Below are 18,800 nucleotides of genomic sequence, written 5' to 3'. Positions count from 1 at the left end.
TTCACTACAGCAGTACATTGTGTTGAGTTATCCTGTTAATGTTACAATGACTCAATGGTAACACACTTGCCTTAGAGGTAGAACTTATCCTGTATGGCCTGTTTTGGAATCCAAATCACAGCAATGCCTTTAACCCTTAACTTTCCCCTAAAGTGGTTTAACAAGCCACCCATTTGTCAAGAAGGTAACTTTCTACTACCTTTTCCAGATCAGTTAGGAATGAGCAATAGATGCTTGTCTTGCCAGTGATGCCCGCCCACACTGAGTGAATGAATTTTAAAAATCAGATTTTGATGATGGTGTCAATCATAAGTTATTAGACTTATTGAATTATGTTTCATGGCTTGTCGCTGTGCTATTTGAATAGAAAACCTTTGGTTTCATAAATATTGCAAAACTGTACACAAGTTTTGCACTTGGTTTATAAAAACTTTAAAACACATGATTTTCAAACAGCGAAGCATTCATAAATTGTCTTAGTTATCAAAGTTAAACATGCCTTTTGCACAGTAAATGCCCTAAAATGAGTTTGCAATTACAGAAAGAACAGGGACTGAAAAGATTATGTACTTAAAGTCAATCTACATGTAAAGCTAAAATGAAAGCTTTATTTAGTTTAAAAAAAAGATTATTTGCCCTGGATCAAAGAAATGAAAGTTTTACTTTTGAGTTTTTATATTCTAATCACTATTTGATTTATGATTATGCTAATATATGCTTGAATAGTACTGCAAGAAGAAATAAAATGCAATTTTGTCCTATGTGTAGTCATCATTTTACCTTATCAACACATTAAATGGAGCTGTGAGACAAGATTAATGTCATAAAAACTCTTCTGGAATATGATCTACTTGGGTGGAGCCAAGATTTCACAGGGACCATTTTGTAAAACTGGAAACTAAAAGTAATCACCACCCTTTGCAGCAAGTATGTTTGTCGAAAGTGGGGGAGGTGTGAAAACCTTGCAAAATTATGTATCGTGTAACTCTAATTTCTCTATTACTGGTTTGAATGTTGGAATGTGATTTAATACCTTTTTGAACAAAAGTTCTGGTTGAGTGCATTAAGACATCTCCTGTTCAGTTGTACCTTAAATTGAAAACAAAATCAATCCACCAAAGTAGTATTTAAGTCCTATTTATGGTTAGTAATAGAGATTCATGTTCCTGTAATTCAATTCTTTGCGAAGTTTAATTTGTGAATGGAGTGCAATGAGTTATTTGTACCTTTCGTGACATTATTTGAATGCTTAATTGCATTATTCAGCGATGTTTCCTGTTCCATGTGTTCATAGTGCTTAGCAGCAGAATTTCACTTCAAAATTTCTATTCTTGTTCAGTACTCAGAACAGCTAGTTTCAGTAAATTACTTTACCAGATCTCCATGTTGAAATGTTGTTGAAAACTTGATTTTATGCGTCCTCAAGCTGTGTAAATTGTGATCCACCACCGTATGTGTGGTCTGTCTCCATTCAGACATGTCCCCCCCGCCCCACCACTGATGGCATGTCCCCAAATATACTGTTGAGGTCATCCTATAAAGCAAAAACATTAATCCAGTGCATTTTTTTAGAAATCAGTTGGATGTCAAATGATCATTATGTTTATATCAAATATGCATTTTAGTCTATCACTGACAATGATTGACACACTATGGAGATCACTTCTGCATATGAATATTATCAACTTGCTTTTATTCAAGTTTGACATTCAGACTGCACAAGGCCATGGCTGAGGTGGTCTGTGCTGGAAGGTATTTTGGGACAGATAGTAGCAGGGATCCTGGAAGTCTCCAAATAACGACATTAATCAGTATGAAACCCTGATTTAATTCTGATGAGGAGGTGCTGGTGATGGATTGGTGTGGACGAAGTTTAAAAATCACACAAACCCAGGTTATAGTCCAACAAGTTTATTTGGAAATACTAGCTTTCAGACTGCTGCTCCTTTGGTAGCTAGCGTTTGGACTATAACCTGACATTGTGGGACTTCTAACTTTGATTTAATTCTGGCCGTGTTATTGTTGATGCTCTGTTTTCAATATGCACAGGTGAACATGCATTCAACAGCAATAAGTACCTCCCACCAGCACGATGTATAGAGATCACTTACACTCTCTCGTGTTAGTTGTTGATTAATTTCTCCTGGCTTTCTGAGTTTTGCGTGTTTCGTGATTTCCAGAATTGTTTGCAGTTTGTGACTGTGGGCAGTGCTGACATGGAAAAGGTCTTGGTGCTGATTTCAAGGATTCAGATCAGGCTACTTGTTCTCACGCAATCTTGGTGTCACACTTATCTAATTATATGGTTACCGTTCCCTGCTCTGAAGAAAAGTCACATTGATTTGAAATACTAACTCTATTACTAACTCCCTCCAAAAATGCCACAGGACTTAGAGAGTACTTCTGTTTTTAACACATCCACTGTGTTTTGCTTTCCTTCAGGAGAGGTAGTTCTTGTTTAAAGTCTCCCTATTGGGCACTGTTTTGATTTAACATTTTTTTAAAATAGTATAAATCTATTTGATTAAGTCTCCTTTCCTTTTTAACTTCTTTCAGTTCATAGTCATGTCATCACGTGAATGGTGGCAGCCAACACTGTGATTGCGTTGGCAATGTTGAGCCCCATAATTGAGTTGGTGCCAATGTGTCTGCACCCTGTAGATGAGAAGCATTGTTTTAGTTAATCTGTGTTCCATAAGGATATACAGACGCTGAAGTAAACATCAACTTTTAAAGTTTCCTGCTGTTGGTATCTGCCGAGGAGCAATTGCTGTGTCTTTTTTTGAGTTTGCAGCCATACAATATAATAGCTGAGAAACTAAACTTGTTTTTAAAGTTCCCTTTACCTGTGGTTAAGGTATCACTGCAAACTTCGATTTTTTTAGAGTACTTATGGTTGACAAATTAAACTTCATTTTTAAAGCATTTTCTGCTATGCTTATATGTTACAAGTTCACAATGCAAACATACTGTCTCCTATAGAGTTTGTTATTGAACTGATTGTAAGATGGATACCTCATAGAGAGTACTTTGGTAGGGGTCACATGGCAATAGCAAGGCAGGAGTGACATTGGCATATTATGCATTTCTATCCAAGTGTCCCCTTTTCATACCAAAGAATGGCATGTATTATAATGTACATTGTAAGTTACTCAACTCATCCACTATGTCAACAGTTATAATCATGGCTTTGCAGTATGTTATTATCAAATTCTACACCTACATTGCACACAAAGTGTAAGTCACTTTTGTCTCTGAATGATATGGATACACATTGTCAATCTCAGTAATTTTCCTTATCCCAGGAATGTCGTTCCTGTGGCCATTGTTGTTGCCTGGTCTCTGTTGTACTTCCATGTCTGTTGCTGGGTCTTGTGCATCTACGGGATTGATGGTTAATGTAGATGGTGAATTCACATCTTTGTGCTTGCAATTTCAAAGGTATATCTGCTGATTCACTTCCACAGCTTACAATTGAAGAAACAACTGTGGTATGTAGCTGTCAAGTTGCCACTTAGGCCAGCATTTGTTTAAAGGCTTGTATCCTGACTCACTCCAATGCTCAACTCTGATGCTGGTTTAGCAGTCTTGTCAAATGAAATTAGAGTTTCTACTAATTCAATTTGATTTTGTCACTCGTGCTTGTTACTGCTTCTGGCTTTTGTGATATTGGAAAAACGTTTGGGTGCAGTGTGACATTTAGTCTTTGTACTGCACTTCTTTCTTCAAGAGATATGTTTCTCCACTTGAGAATTTCCTTGAGTACGTCTATGCTGAACTTGCTTAACCTTTTTAGTGAATTTCACTGCTGGCTCAGTTTTTCCATTCAGCTCTGGATGGTGTGGAGAGATGATGTATGGCGTTGAATTTCCCAATTCATTTTAAAATAGCTAAATTCTTCACTTGTGCACTGAGGGCCATTATTGCTCATACAATGTCCAGAATGCTGCAACAACCAAAGTTTTTTTTTGTGGGCATTCCGCAGTCACACTAGTTGCCATTGAAGTCAACTGCTCCATCCCATATTAATTAGAATAGTAGCCCACAGTGACAATATGATCAGTTTCGGCAGGAGTAACAAGATTTACTCCAAACTTAATGCACGAATTATCTGAGATGTATGTCTCATCAGTAGCTCTTTGGCTTATTTTACCTGGTACTCATTATGATCTGCAATGGCTGAAGTAGTCCTTGGTTTTATTGCTCATGCTTGATCAATGTAGCGGAGAAGCTAGTGTTGGACTGAGGTGGACAAAGTTTAAAAATCACACAACACTGGGTTTTAATCCAGCAAGTTGATTTGGAAGTGCTAGTTTTTGGACCACTGCTCCTTTATCAGGTAGCTGTGGAACAGGATCATAAGAATCCGAATTTATAGTAGAACATCACAACACCGTGCAACTGATATGACATATTAAATGTATAATGTGTCAGTTTCATGACACTGATATTTTGTTATGAATTCGGTGTCTTGTGATCCTGCAGCTATCTGATGAGGGAGTAGCATTCCGAAAGTTAGTACTTTCAAATAAATCTGTTGGACAATAACCTGGTGTTGTGTGATTTTTAACTTTAATCAATTTAGCATTTCTGTGGCCTTCCTCAGACTTTGCTTAATTCTTTGGTGGCTTACATAGTTGCACTTCAGTATCTTTCTTCTCAAATGCTTTGGAGGAAACATGCTATTTCCTTTTGTGCAATATGCCATCATGGGCTGTCAATTATGTCTCTATATTTAATAACCGTTGTGACCACAGGAGTGCCCTTGATGCTATCAGGCCTTCCTTTTATCATTCTGGAATGTTGTATCTTTTTTTTGGAAAGTTTGCTTGGATTCAATTACTCTACTGGTTGATTTGCTTCCACAGCAGATGACACACTTTCTCTGAGCATTCCTTACTTTCTTCATAGGGATAGCTGATCTCAAGAGCATACTAACCATATATATATATATATATATTCCCCCGTTTTGTATCATGTCTGGATCATATTTCTGTAACCAAATAATATTCTTTACAGTTGGTTTGGAGCAGATGGAAGCTTCTGAGGAAGATGCTTTGAAGTGGCTGATGGTTGAACAAGACTGTCATTTCTTCTCTCCCAAGTAGATGCTGAGTAAATTGTTCACAAACAAAGACAATGATCAGACATTGTTTCTCAGTCTGGGTGTAGCTTCATATCATAAAAACATGCAGTTGTCTTGCTGTGTTCGAGTTACTTCTGTCTTATTGGCATCACCTTTGCAGGGTGACTTCATCATTAGCATTGCTGTAAGTAGCTGCTTGATTTTAATCAAGCTTGCTTCTTTTAAAAGGAACTAACTTAATCAGACAGTTTTGATTTAACTAAAAGGCTGTGTTTATTAATTACAACACTTGAGAAGAAATACAAATAACACAAAGAAGAAAATAAATAATTCCAACAAGTCAAAAGTTTGGAAAAAAAACATCGACATGCAAGTGAGATTTTGAGTAGCTCATGAAGAGTGATTAGTTGAACATTACAGGCATTATAGTAAAGGTTACCAGTAGCATTTGGCATTTGTAGTTGACTATTTCAGTTGCATTATCTTTAATTTTACAGATTGACACTTTATGATTCTGATTCATTTTGAGCATGATTGAATTCCAAAATTCAACATGTGAAAGAATATTTTTGATATCTGATTTTACTTTCATCCAGTTAGCAGCACTCAAAATGAGAGAGAGTCTTCCTTTACTTGCAATACTAGGAGATAATTCTTCAACTGTGATCTTCAAAGTATAGTAAAATTCAACCTCATACTGGTATACATGAGCATGTTCAATCCCATTAGTATTCTCCAGTAGAGTTCAACTTAGCTTTTTTAAACTCGTTCTTTACATATTCTGCAAAGGGAAAAGATAAGCAAAATGTGTCTGCAGTTTGAGACATAACTCACAAAGAGTCGTTTAGTTTGCGCAGGTGCTGTAAGCCTGTCACTTTTTTTAATAATCACAAAAAAATCAGCCTAGTTTGGAACAAAAGCAGAAAAATCTCAGCAGGTCTGGCAGCTTCTGTGGAGAGAAAGCTTCAGGTCCAATGTCCGCTGTTCAGAACTCAGGGTTGTGAAGAATGGTCACTAGCTTTAAACATTAACTCTGCTTTCTCTCCACATATGCAGTCAGGCCTGCTGAGCTTTTCCAACAATTTCTTCTTTTGTCTGTAGCTGGATATATTGGCCTTGTTTCTGCTGCCATTTAGTTAAGTGTGGGGTGACCTTCTTGGATATAGAAAATCCTGATGGTTGACAAGCTGGATGTTAAAAGGATGTAGGTGAGTTCAGGGATAGGTGTAACTATTTAACATGAGAGGTTGCCTTCTGACAGAGATGATAAGACATACCAAGAGAATTGTGTGATTTTGGCTCACAGTATCTGAGGCAGAGGGTTTCACAACAGTTGAATAGTTTTAAGGTGGAGGTGGATAATTGCCAGGCAAATGTATCAGATGTTCTTGGCGGTAGATCTGAGTGTGGAATTCTGCATGCAGACAGATCAGCGAGGATTTTATTGAATGATGGAGCATGCTAGAGGGGCCATATGGCATCCTTCAGCTCCTAATTCATGTGATTACATGTAAAGAAGAAACAGCTTTCCAACTCATGGATGGAGGTGTTGGAAATCTTCAGGGACCTCAAATAAGCATGCTGTGCCAGAGTGAAGACAGTGGACAATGAATCCTTTAATGTTGCAGGGCCCATCTACTGGGAAAAACAAAAAAAAAACTGGCCTATTTTCCTGGATAATTTTTTTGGCAAACCTGATTAGTGATCCTGACCTTGATCTCATTGATTCCACCAGCACCTTGGTGTTACAAGTTAACTTCAATGAGTCTTCAAACAATCCTCAAGTCCAGTTGCAAGACAGGCAGTGCAACAATGCAATAACAAGGCCTTCCCCACCGACTCTTAGCAGTAGTAGGTCCGGAGCCTGGAATCGTAGCAGTGACAGCGAGGTAGCAGCAGAGCCAGGGTCACCTGGGGCATCAGCATCGACATTGCTGCTCCTGGAGTGAGACTCCTTGAGCATCAACCACCTTGCAGAGACCTTTCAGAAGCCCTGGAGTCTTCCTTGCAATCCCAATTTGAATAGAAGATGAACTCTTATTTAATTAATTTATTTTTCTCCCTATTGTACTTCAATAAGACACCAGATTGTGGTAACAAAATTCTTTTTGCTGTATCTTCAAGAAATATGTGACAATAAATATATAAATCAGCCAGTCATTCATTGAAACCACAATGTGCAGCATCTGGACTCAATTATTCAAGGTTACTGAAAAATCTCCACATGAACTCAATATTTTATTGACACTAATTCAGCTCTGTCAGAGCCAGCTCTGAGTGACAGGATTTCGGACATTCATGTTCTTATCTGTCAGCCAAGGCTCCCTGATTAGACCAGATTAACAGCCCCAGTTAGGAAATTCATTTTTTGAGGTCCACCTGGCTGGCCGTGTTACAATCATGATAGTTACCTTCACTGAAATACTTTAGTGATGACCTCCAGCATCTTTAGCAACTTATAATGATTGTCCAAAATAGGAGAAATGTTCATTTGGGAAGGCACAATACACAATCACTGACCAAGCAACATCTGCCCACACGTCAGAGTCTGTAGACTGTGCACTGAGTTTATTAATGATCTCAAAATCCATCAACCTGAGCAGAAGCAAGTCATTGCTGAGCCATAGATACTGCTTACTGCTTAAAAGAAGTTGATGAGTGCTGTCTAATTTGTATTTATGCAATACTTCTGTTATATTCAATGACTTATTTTAGTATTGTACTTGTTTGTGTACGATTGTACACTGCTTGTGTACGATACAGTAGTTCATCTTGTACATTAGTCTTTCTAGGAAAATAAATGTCTGTAGGAATCTAGTTCTGACTTTAACATTACTTGCTGTGGGGAAACTGCAATTCACTTCAAGTCATTTCACTTTTCAAGATTATCAGAAATGCAGCCATAGTACTGTGGAGGCGTTCTGCAGTATTCCCAGTCTGAGTTGTGGTTCTTTGTGGTTTACTGTGCCCTGTCTAACCATTGCATCATGTGGGTCTATCCTTTGCCATCAGTGGTACAGTGACCAGCTCAGGAGGAAGAGGACGAGCAGGAGAAAGTGTGAATGTGACCAAAATATTTACCTTTCCAGTGGTCTGTCCCTCATCACCTCAACTGACAACAGTTCTATTTAACCCCAAGTTCACGTTCCCCTGGAATCACATTCCCCTTTTCTTCAGTTACTGTGCATCTCAGTATTCTCCTGGTGATGATGCTAAAATGAACTCCACCACAAAACAACAGTTCCAGACAAAGCTTCTCAAACATGGCATCCAATAGAATAAAACTCCAGTGGTTGTAGCATGGCTAGTGGAAGAGTGCAGACATTTAGTGGGGGAGACTACAAGTGGACATTGAGTAGCTCTAAGCCTTAAATATCTGGCTTCAAAGTCCATGGCTTATCTTGATATTGGTGGTTGTAGTCAGGCCTGAGAGGTTGGTGGACAACAGCAAGGAAAGTGGCAGAGTGCCAGTATTGAGCAGATGACACTGCTATCCTGAGAAATGATGGCAGATTCATACTTTATGAGCCATTGGTGTCTTGCTTGAGCAGTACCTCCAGAGATCCTGATACTGTGGTTTGTTGGACTACAGTGAGTCTCTTTGAGCACGTGCATCTGTAGCCATGCTGCCATCAATCTGAATCTACAAAGCAGTGATCTCTGGTTTCATGTTCTCAGTCTGAGCTTGCTATGTCACCCTCAAATGATTTTCACTTAACTTGAAGTGAAAGCTGAGGCCATCAGATGCTGCATCGTTGTTAAGTTGATGGAATTTGTCAACATTTGTAAGCAGAGAAAATAGTCTCTAAACTCCATGCCAAGTCCTGTGCAAAGTTGCTGTCATTTCCCCATGGCCCTTGAGCATGATAGCAGGTTCTCTTGCACGCTTTCTAATACATTAAATATTTCATTATTCCCGTCACCCTTTTTCTGTAAAGCTTGTTCCTTTAAAGTTCTCACGTCAGTACGTAGACCTCCCAGATTTAAATTAGCCCTCTGGGAAACTGACTCATATGCTGGCCTTTTCTATGCTCTGCTGACAGACTTAAAATGTGCATGTTCTGCTCCTATGCGAAAACAAGTATGTGATCTATTGGTTGTAGATGTAAGGTTCAGCGATTATGTTTGACACTTATTTATTGGCAGCTCTTGAATTGAGAGACATAATATTAGGATTATAGTGAAGGAAGTGAGGAAAGATAAAACACAAACTATTGGCTGCTTATAAAGTAGAAGACATAATAAAATAAGATGTGAGTAGGGTGTGAGAAGGTGAATTAGGTTGAAACATACCACTTTCTTCAATTCTTTCAGCTTCGCTAGTAGTTGTGGTTTCATTAATGGCTGCTCCAGTGATGGCCAACATGAATCCTATAAGGAGATAAGGAAATGCAATGGTCGCTGTTCCCGATGTTTTTGTATTACTGCTCATGGTTCTGCGGTAACTTGTCCCGAAAGAGCGAGAAAATGTGGATCAGGTGATTGTGGTGCAATATCTTTTGGAGGAAGTGCCTGTCATAGGTGGATAGCTGGGCAGTGGGCAGAGAGGTTATTCATAGAACTGTATAAAATGTTAAACAAGAACAGAAGTTGCTAGAAAGTCCCAACTGGAGTGGCAGCATCTATGGAGAGAAATCAGAGTTAACGTTTTCGGTCCAGTGAAACTTCTTCAACATCCGAGCATCTGCAGTTCTTCCAGGTTTTTTTGTATGAAATATTGTTGGGCGTCTGCTAGAGTATTGTATGCAGTTCTGGAATTCACATTACAGGAGGAATGTGATCGCACTGGAGAGGGTACAGAGGAGATTTACTAGGATGTTGCCGAGGATGGAGAGTTTCAGTTATGAAGAGAGGTTGGACAGACTGGGGTGGTTTTCCATGAAGCAGAGGAGATTGAGAGGGGCCGTGATTGAGATGTATAAAATTATGATATTTTTAGGATAGACAGGAAGGAACATTTCCCCTTGGTGAGGCATTCAATGACCAGAGCACATATTTAAGTTAAGGGGCAGAAAGTTTAGAGGAATTTAAGGAAACTCCCTTCACCCTGAGTATGGTATGAATCTGGAAGTCACTGCCTGTCAGGGTGGCAGAGGCAGACACTCTCAGAACTCAGTATTCAGGTGAAAGTGAAGTCACAATACTTCAAAAGGACCATAGGGGTGCTCTCTCATTAAAGAGAGATGGCTTGTGATGCTTTAAAATGAGGATCACCACACTGCAGGGGACAAGAAGGTATTGGTGATCTTAGCTGGTTTTGGAATTGAACCCATGCTGTTGGTCCTCACCCTCAACAACTTCTCCTCCTTCAAAACACTAAACAACCCCACAGCCCTGACCACTTCAACTCCCCCTCCCGTTCCCCCAAGGATATGCAAGTCCTGGGCCATCTCCACTGCCAAATCCTAGCCATCTGACAACTGGAGGAAGAGCGCCTCATCTTCCACCTTGGGACCCTTCAATCACGTGGCATCAACATTGACTCCACTAGTTTCCAAATCACCCTCCCTCACCTCATCCCAGATTCAACCTTCCAACTCAACACCGCCCTCTTGACCTGCCCTACCTGTCCGTCTTCCTTCCCACCTATCTGCTCCACCCTCCCCTTTGACCTATCACTATTACCCCTCTTCCTCAACTCTGTATTTATCTCTCTGCCCTTTTCTGTTCCATATTCCTGTTGAAGGGCTTGTGCCTGAAACATAGACTCTCCTGCACTTCAGATGCTGCCTGACCTGCTGTGCTTTTCCAGCACCACACTTTTCGCCTCTGACTGTCCAGCATCTGCAGTCCTCACTTTTCCCTGTTGCCATCACTGCATTACAAACTGCATCCAGCCAACTGAGCTGACAGACTCCAAAGAAATACTTAGATGTGCACATGCAGTGTCAAGGCAGACGATGCTATTGGCCAAGTACTGGAAAATTGGATGAGAATAGTTAGATTGTTGTTTTTGACAATAGGCGAAAGGACCTTTCTCTCTGCTGTAGTTCTCTGAGTCCATGAAAACTATGTGAAAGCTGTGACCTGTGGAGGATGAGAGTGAGATGAAGTGAGCTTTGGAAATTTGAGTAATATTTGATAGAGAATGTTGTAACAAAGTGAAGGTCGTTGGATGACTCAAGCAGTGTGCAAGGCTTGTGTACTTGTAAAGATATGGCATTTTGTGGTGCTTTCATTTCCATAAACCGCTCCTATAAGCTCATTGAACTTGTTTCCTGCATTGCATGGGACTTGGCTCTTGCCTTGACAGTGATGCGTCTGGTTGCATTATGGCACACTTTCCAGAACATACATGCATTTTGTACCTTTTTTTAGAAAATTCCACAACTTCATAACGTGACTTTCTGGAATAAAGATACCTAATTCATCTTCATTCATCCTTTCAGAATGGAGTCAGTGTAATTGGTCACTTGTGTCAATGTGTAATGTTCAGTGACATTAGTGAGGTCAGAACCCAGATTTAGTGTTTATTATAGCTTTGCAAATTGTGTTGCGAATAAGATACAAGCTGGGTAGCATGGTGACTCAGTGGTTCACACTGCTGCCATAACGCCAAGGGTGTGGGTTCGATTCCACCCTCAGGTGAATGTGTGTGGAGTTTGCACATTCCCCCTGTGTCTGTTTGGGTTTCGTTCGAGTGCTCCGGTTTCCTCCGACAGTTCAAAGATGTGCTAGTTAGGTGAATTGGCCATGCTGAATTGCCTATAGTGTCCAGGAGTGTGAAGGCTAGATGGGTTAGCCACGGAGAATGTAGGGTTGTCAAAGCATGGGTCTGGGTGACATGCTCCTTGGAGGCTCAGTATGGGCTGAATGTCCTGCTTCCAAGCTGTGGGGATTCTATGATTGACGATCTCTGAACTGAAACCGAACCAAATTATTTGTAGTACTTAGCACTCAGGCTAGTTTATACAATAAACTACAAATGACATCAACAATCTACCCTCCCTGCTTTTTCAGTGTCTGCCTGGAGGGTCTGCTGACCTCTGTGGATAGTGGACATGTATCTTTCTGTATCCTTCCTGAACCAAGACCTCCAGAAAATCTTGATGTTTGTTCGTTCTCCTCTTGTTCCATAATCACTCCTTTTGATGGTAAAACTCTCTCTTTCCCCGACAAGTATAAACATCTTACTTTTCAGAAATGCTTGCTTCTTCTCAGTGTAGGAGACAGTAAGGACTGCCGATGCTGGAGATCAGAGCTGAAAATGTGTTGCTGGAAAAGCACAGCAGGTTAGGCAGCATCCAGGGAGCAGAAGAATTGACGTTTCGTGCATGAGCCCTTTTTCAGGAATGAGGAAAGTGTGCCAAGCAGGCTAAGATAAAAGGTAGGGAGGAGGGACTTGGGGGAGGGGTATTGGAAATGCGATAGGTAGAAGGAGGTTAAGGTGAGGGTGATAGGCCGGAGTGGGGGTGGGGCAGAGAGGTTAGGAAGAAGATTGCAGGTTAGGAAGGTGGTGCTGAGTTCGAGGGTTGGGACTGAGACAAGGTGGGGGGGAGGGGAAATGCGGAAACTGGAGAAGTCTGAGTTCATCCCCTGTGGTTGGAGGGTTCCTAGGTGGAAGATGAGGTGCTCTTCCTCCAGCCGTCGTATTGCTATAGTCTGTCGATGGAGGAGTCCAAGGACCTGCATGTCCTTGGTGGAGTGAGAGGGGGAATTGAAATGTTGAGCCACGGGTTGGTTGGGTTGGTTGGTCAGGGTGTCTCTGAAATGTTCTGCAAGTAGGCGGCCTGTCTCCCCAATATAGACAAAGCCACATCGGGTGCAGCGGATGCAGTAAATGATGTGTGTGGAGGTGCAAGTGAATTTATGGCGGATATGGAAGGATCCCTTGGGGCCTTGGAGGGAAGTAAGGGGGGAGGCATGGGCGCAAGTTTTGCATTTCTTGTGGTTGCAGGAGAAGGTGCAGGGGGTGGAGGTTGGGTTGGTGGGGGGTGTGGACCTGACGAGGGAGTCACGGAGGGAGTGGTCTTTGCGGAATGCTGATAGGGGAGGGGAGGGAAATATATCCCTGGTGGTGGGGTCCGTTTGAAGGTGGCGGAAATGGCAACGGATGATACGATGTATATGGAGGTTGTTGGGGTGGTAGGTGAGGACCAGTGGGGTTCTGTCCTGGTGGCGATTGGAGGCGACGATGCTCTCCACCACATCTCCTCCACTTGCCACTCCTCCGCCTTGAGCCCTGCCCCTCCAATTGCCACCAGGACGCCCTGACCAACCAACCCAACCAACCCATGGCTCAACACTTCAACTCCCCCTCCCACTCCACCAAGGACATGCAGGTCCTTGGACTTCTCCATCGCCAGACCATAGCAACATGATGGCTGGAGGAAGAGCGCCTCATCTTCTGCCTAGGAACCCTCCAACCACAAGGGATGAACTCAGATTTCTCCAGTTTCCTCATTTCCCCTCCCCCCCTCCTTGTCTCAGTCCCAACCCTCGAACTCAGCACCACCTTCCTAACCTGCAATCTTCTTCCTGACCTCTCCGCCCCCCCATCTCCACTCCGGCCAGTCACCCTCACCTTAACCTCCTTCCACCTATTGCATTTCCAACGCCCTCTCCCAAGTCCCTCCTCCCTACCTCTTTTCTTAGCCCGCTTGGCACACTTTCCTCATTCCTGAAGAAGGGCTCATGTCCGAAACGTCAATTCTCCTGCTCCTTGGATGCTGCCTGACCTGCTGCGCTTTTCCAGCAACACATTTTCAGCTCTTATTCTAAGTGTAGCTTGCCACAAATGAATCTAGCCCTTCCTGAGAGGTGCTCTCACTTGGCACTTTGGTTCGAGTTGTGCTTTGCCTTTGGCCTCTTGTAATTCCATCTACCTTCCAACCCTTATGTTTCCATTGTAAAATTCCAAAAATCATTTTGGTAAATAGTCTGGGTTTTATTATATTCAATAAGTTATCTTTGAAGTACTTGAAGTATGTTGTATGATGCACATAATGATCAGAAAATCTACATTTTAAATTTGCAAATTAGAATTGAGTGTCAACCCAACAATGAAGAGTTACTATTTTGTCAGTGTTGACAAGGAAAGAATTTGGCTCATACATTTGTATTTCTCTATTTTGATAATTCAAATTATTTTCTGGCTCGCAATGGGAAGTTATATTTTAATAATCTCTTTGTGGGGATTTACACCAACCCCCAGAGAACTTGTTCATAAAATATTTGAATCTCATTGTTAGTGTCTGACAGATTTTCTGGGAACCTAGTTGCATAAACAATCATAGTTCTGAGTTCATCCATTTAAAAGATTCATCAAAGTTAACATTAACAAATACAATAGGTACTGATTTAAATTTTAAATGAGATTTGTCAGGAACAAATTTCCAGCACCAATGGTAAAATGCTAAGAACCCGAGTAGAGATTTGCCCTTGGGTGCCTATGTTGTAATGAATTGTATTGCCAGCACTTGTATGTCATACCTGTCTATCCACTGTAAGCAAATATATGAAGCTGACAAGCAAAGATATTTCAGACTGGTTGCTGTCAGTCCAGTTTGGAGTTCCATGTAAAAGTAATGAGGACTGAAATTGAAGATTCATTTAGTGTTGATATCACTTTGGCATTAGACCTGAAAACAATAATAACTATACAGTATACTCACTGTGGTTCTGTCATATGACAGGAACTTTACAAAGAGAACTCCTTATTGATTAAGCTTTATTAACAGCACTTCATTACTGAGGCTTGTCTGTGCAAGTACGTTGTATTCTATCATATTGTTTTTGTCATTTCTCTTTCTCTGTTATGAAGGCATCATTGTAATTGGCATTAAAAGAACTAATTTCCTCCATGGAATGTCAGAATGTTCTTTTACTAATACAGGGATAAAAATACAAACTAGCAATTTCAGTGACTTTTTTTGATGCTATTTTCTTTTATTGGTGACTATCCCATTCTTAATATATTGAAAGAAAATGAGTCAATGATATCAGCTCATGTTCTGGGACTGATTTTCTCCCTAATGGGAACAATCAGTAGCTTTTTTTTATACCTCCATAGGATGAGAGTTCCCGGCAAAGGCAGTATTTATTAACCATCTCAAATTTCCCTTGGTAAAGTGACGGTGAGTTCCTTCCTTGAACTGATAAAGTCCAAATGGTTTGGGTCATGTAGTAGTTCCAGGATTTTGAGTCCATTATGATAAAAGAACAATATGGGGGGAGGTCAGAGGAGAGCTTGTAAGTGGTGATGGTCCCAGGTGCTTTCTACCTTTCTCCTCCTGTTTAGAAGGTATCAACCCAAACTTAGAATCCTTAGCTTCTCTAACCTTGGTACTTGTCAACATCTCATCCATGTGTTTTCTCTGAGCTCCTTTTAAACTTTTTCAGGTTCCACATTTGACCTGTTCTCATTGTCCTCAATTCCATCCCTGAAATGTTTCTCTCAGCATCCAAATCTAATTGGAAAAAATATCTAATCCATTGAGAGTTTGTTTTTACACAATAGAGAATGTCCCAAAACATTTACAGCCAACCCAAAAGGATAGGAAAGAATGAGGACAAAGAGGAGAGAATGTAGATTGTGGTGGTGGAAGAGGATTAGAGGAAGTGGAAGGAAGTTATGGGGGTAGGGAGTGGGGAGGAGATGGTCTATAAATGACTGAAGAGGGGAAGAACATTGAAGACAGACCAATGGAGAGCAAATAGACAATGACTGAAGTGAATTTTGATTTGTCCATACATTTGTTTTCATTCAATCTTGGAATGCAGTGGACATTTTTGGGGAATTTTGTTATCAAAATTGGATGAATAACGCCTTTCCCCTTCTCACTTAGCCAATCTTTTGCATTTGTGCTCCTCTAGTGCACACTAAATCAGGTTTGAATAAGCTTTCACAGACAGGATCACCAAGCAATCTTTCTTCACTTGTGAGCTTCAGCAATATGGAATCGATGGGATATCTGAGTGCAACCATGACATCTGATTGTCTGTCCTTATCTACACCCTGCTGTGAATCACATCTAGACTTGCAGTAGAGACCTCCGTCTAAAAAAGTCACAAAGACATGTCCTTACTAGCTTAGATTGACGAATTTATCAGGGATAAAACTGAGAGCTGTCTGGTTTGGTTATTGCTCAGCACAAATACATTTATTATAGTAGCTTGTGTAACCATGGAGACAGATGTCTATTTCTCAACATAGGTTGTTTGCATTCAAGTATTCTGTATGTAAGATTTAAAATGATTATATATAATGGATGAATACATATCAATGTACTTCTCAAGAAGAAACTACCAAGGTGACTGCCTGTTGAAATAAGCATTCCATCTAGTGCGATAGCTTTATGAAAATATTTCACTGTTCTTAAAAAGGAGGCAATCTGTTTCTTTGTGGAACATTTTAGGCTTGATTTAGTTCATACATAGTGAAGGAAGGATTTGTTGCTAAGGATTGGTAAAGGTTAGTGTTGGTCTTTACTCCATGGTTCACTTGGTGGTCAGGACTGAATGTTGATATATATGAGCTGGATTGAAAAGTAACTGCATAGTCAGGCCAAATCATTGATTGGAGAACAATGAACAGATTAAATAACTGCTGCACACACGCAAAGCCTAGTAACAATCAGAGAAAAATAATTGTTGGGAAGTTTTTTCTTTTGTAGTATTGTTCCCAGTAATTTAATTGAGGTAAAAAAACATTTTTAGTTTTTTGAAAGACTGCCTCTTGAAATCATTTTGAAAGATTAAAGGAGATTGCACAATCATACATTTCTTTAAACATGCAAACAAATTGAGTCAAGATCAATATTTAAATGTCTATTTTAATTTGCAATTTTAAAAATTCCATTTTCCTTTATATACATCCAAGGAATTTTCTTTCTCAGACTAAAGCACTAACAGCTGAAGGGTCAAACAGTTAACATGTGATAAACCTGCTGACCTGCTATTTGGAAGGTATGTGAAAAAATGACAGTGTCTTTTTATTCACTTATGAGAGGTGGACATTGCTGACTGGCCAGCATTTTGTATTGCCCATTCCTAGTTGTCATGAGAAGGTAGTGATGAGCTGCCTTTTTGAATCACTTGAATATATCTGCTGTTGGTTGATACACAATGCCGTTAGGGAAAGAATTCCATGATTTTGACCCAGTGACAGTGAAAGAATGTCAATATATTTCCAAGTCAGGATGGTGAGTGGCTTGGAGGGGAACTTGAAGGTGGTGGTGTTCCTATGTATCTGCTGCCCTTGTCCTTCTAGGTGGAAGTGGTTGTGCGTTTGGAAAGTGCTGTCTGAGGATCTTTGATAAATTTCTGCAGTGCATCTTGTAGATAGTACACACTCCTGCTTCTGAGTGTCAGTCATATAGAGAATGGATGCTTGTGAATATGGTGCCAAGCAAGCAGATTGCTGTGTCCTGGATGGTGTCAAGCTTCTTCAGTGTTGTTGGAGCTGCACCAATCCAGGCAAGTGTTGAGTATTCCATCACATCCCTGCCTTGTAGATGGTGAACAGAAGGTTTTGGGAGTCAGGAGATGAGTTATTCCCTGCAGTATTCCTAGCCACAGTGTTTATGTGTCAAGTCCAGTTGAGCCCAATATGATTCTGGTCAATGATAACCCTCAGTATGTTGATAGTGGGGATTCAGTGATGGTAACACCATTGAATGCTCAGGGATGATGGTTGGGAACTTTTTTTTTCTAAATCTATTCAAAGTGTGGGGGATATTGATTTGTCATTATTTGTGATTCAAAGCTAAAAGATAATGAAGTGGAAGAGCACTATACTGGGTTATCCCTGACAATAGTTGACAAAAAACATTAGGGCATGTTGATATACTTATAAATGATTTAAAATTTAGTGAATTATTTTTTAACTAAGATCAGAAGGACTATATTGAATTACAAAATACTTTACATGACCCCAATCATTCCCCAAGCATGCACTTGCTTTAATCACAAAAAATACACATTCATTTGGTATCTTTCCCTAAATTGTTGTGCAAATTAATGAAAAGTTCCAGCTGTTTGTTATGTAGTGAGAGACTTTCTGCAGAAGTTTTCCACTTCAGGACCAGAACTTTGTCACAGCGGTGGAAGGATCTAGTGACTGATTTAAAAGTTGTGGGGAATGTCCAGCTGGATTTTCTTTTTTTTTGGTAATTACTTAATGGCTGAATGGCTCCCCACCCCTTTTTAAAGATTGTTGTCTAACCCGCTGCAGTTGCTGACAGGTTGTCTTACTCTGTCTCAGCAGTGCCATTAGGAATTCTGGCCATTGCTGGAACTGCAGCAGGGAGGATATCATGGGAGCAAGGCGACCTTGCCATGGATAACTATGCTTTGGTTATTGAGGAAGTGGTATGATTGTTGATGAGGCAGAGGTAGGGTATATTGGCATGTGGAGGACCTCTGTGGGTCATAGAGTGACCTTTAGAAATGCACTAGAGCCTCTAGAAAGGATGTCTGTGTTTGCTAAATGTGACAGAAAATGTACCTGTTGTTGATGAAATAAAAACCACACAGGAAGAGATCTTTAATCAAATCCTTAAGCTGTTCTCCGGTTTCCCCACAGCTGATAAAATGCAATGGATCTGAGTCAGAATTGTGATATACACTCCACTCGCACTTCCCCTAACCATGATATAGCTTCCCCTTCCAATCCCATATGAACCAATCAGATTAAGGAATTAATAAGGAAGAAGAATCATATTGGGCTCAAAACATTGACTCTGTTTCTCTCTCCACAGATGCTGCTAACATT

This window comes from Hemiscyllium ocellatum, chromosome 13 (genome assembly GCF_020745735.1).
Source record: "Hemiscyllium ocellatum isolate sHemOce1 chromosome 13, sHemOce1.pat.X.cur, whole genome shotgun sequence".
NCBI lineage: Eukaryota > Metazoa > Chordata > Chondrichthyes > Orectolobiformes > Hemiscylliidae > Hemiscyllium > Hemiscyllium ocellatum.
This window is presented reverse-complemented; position numbering follows the sequence as displayed.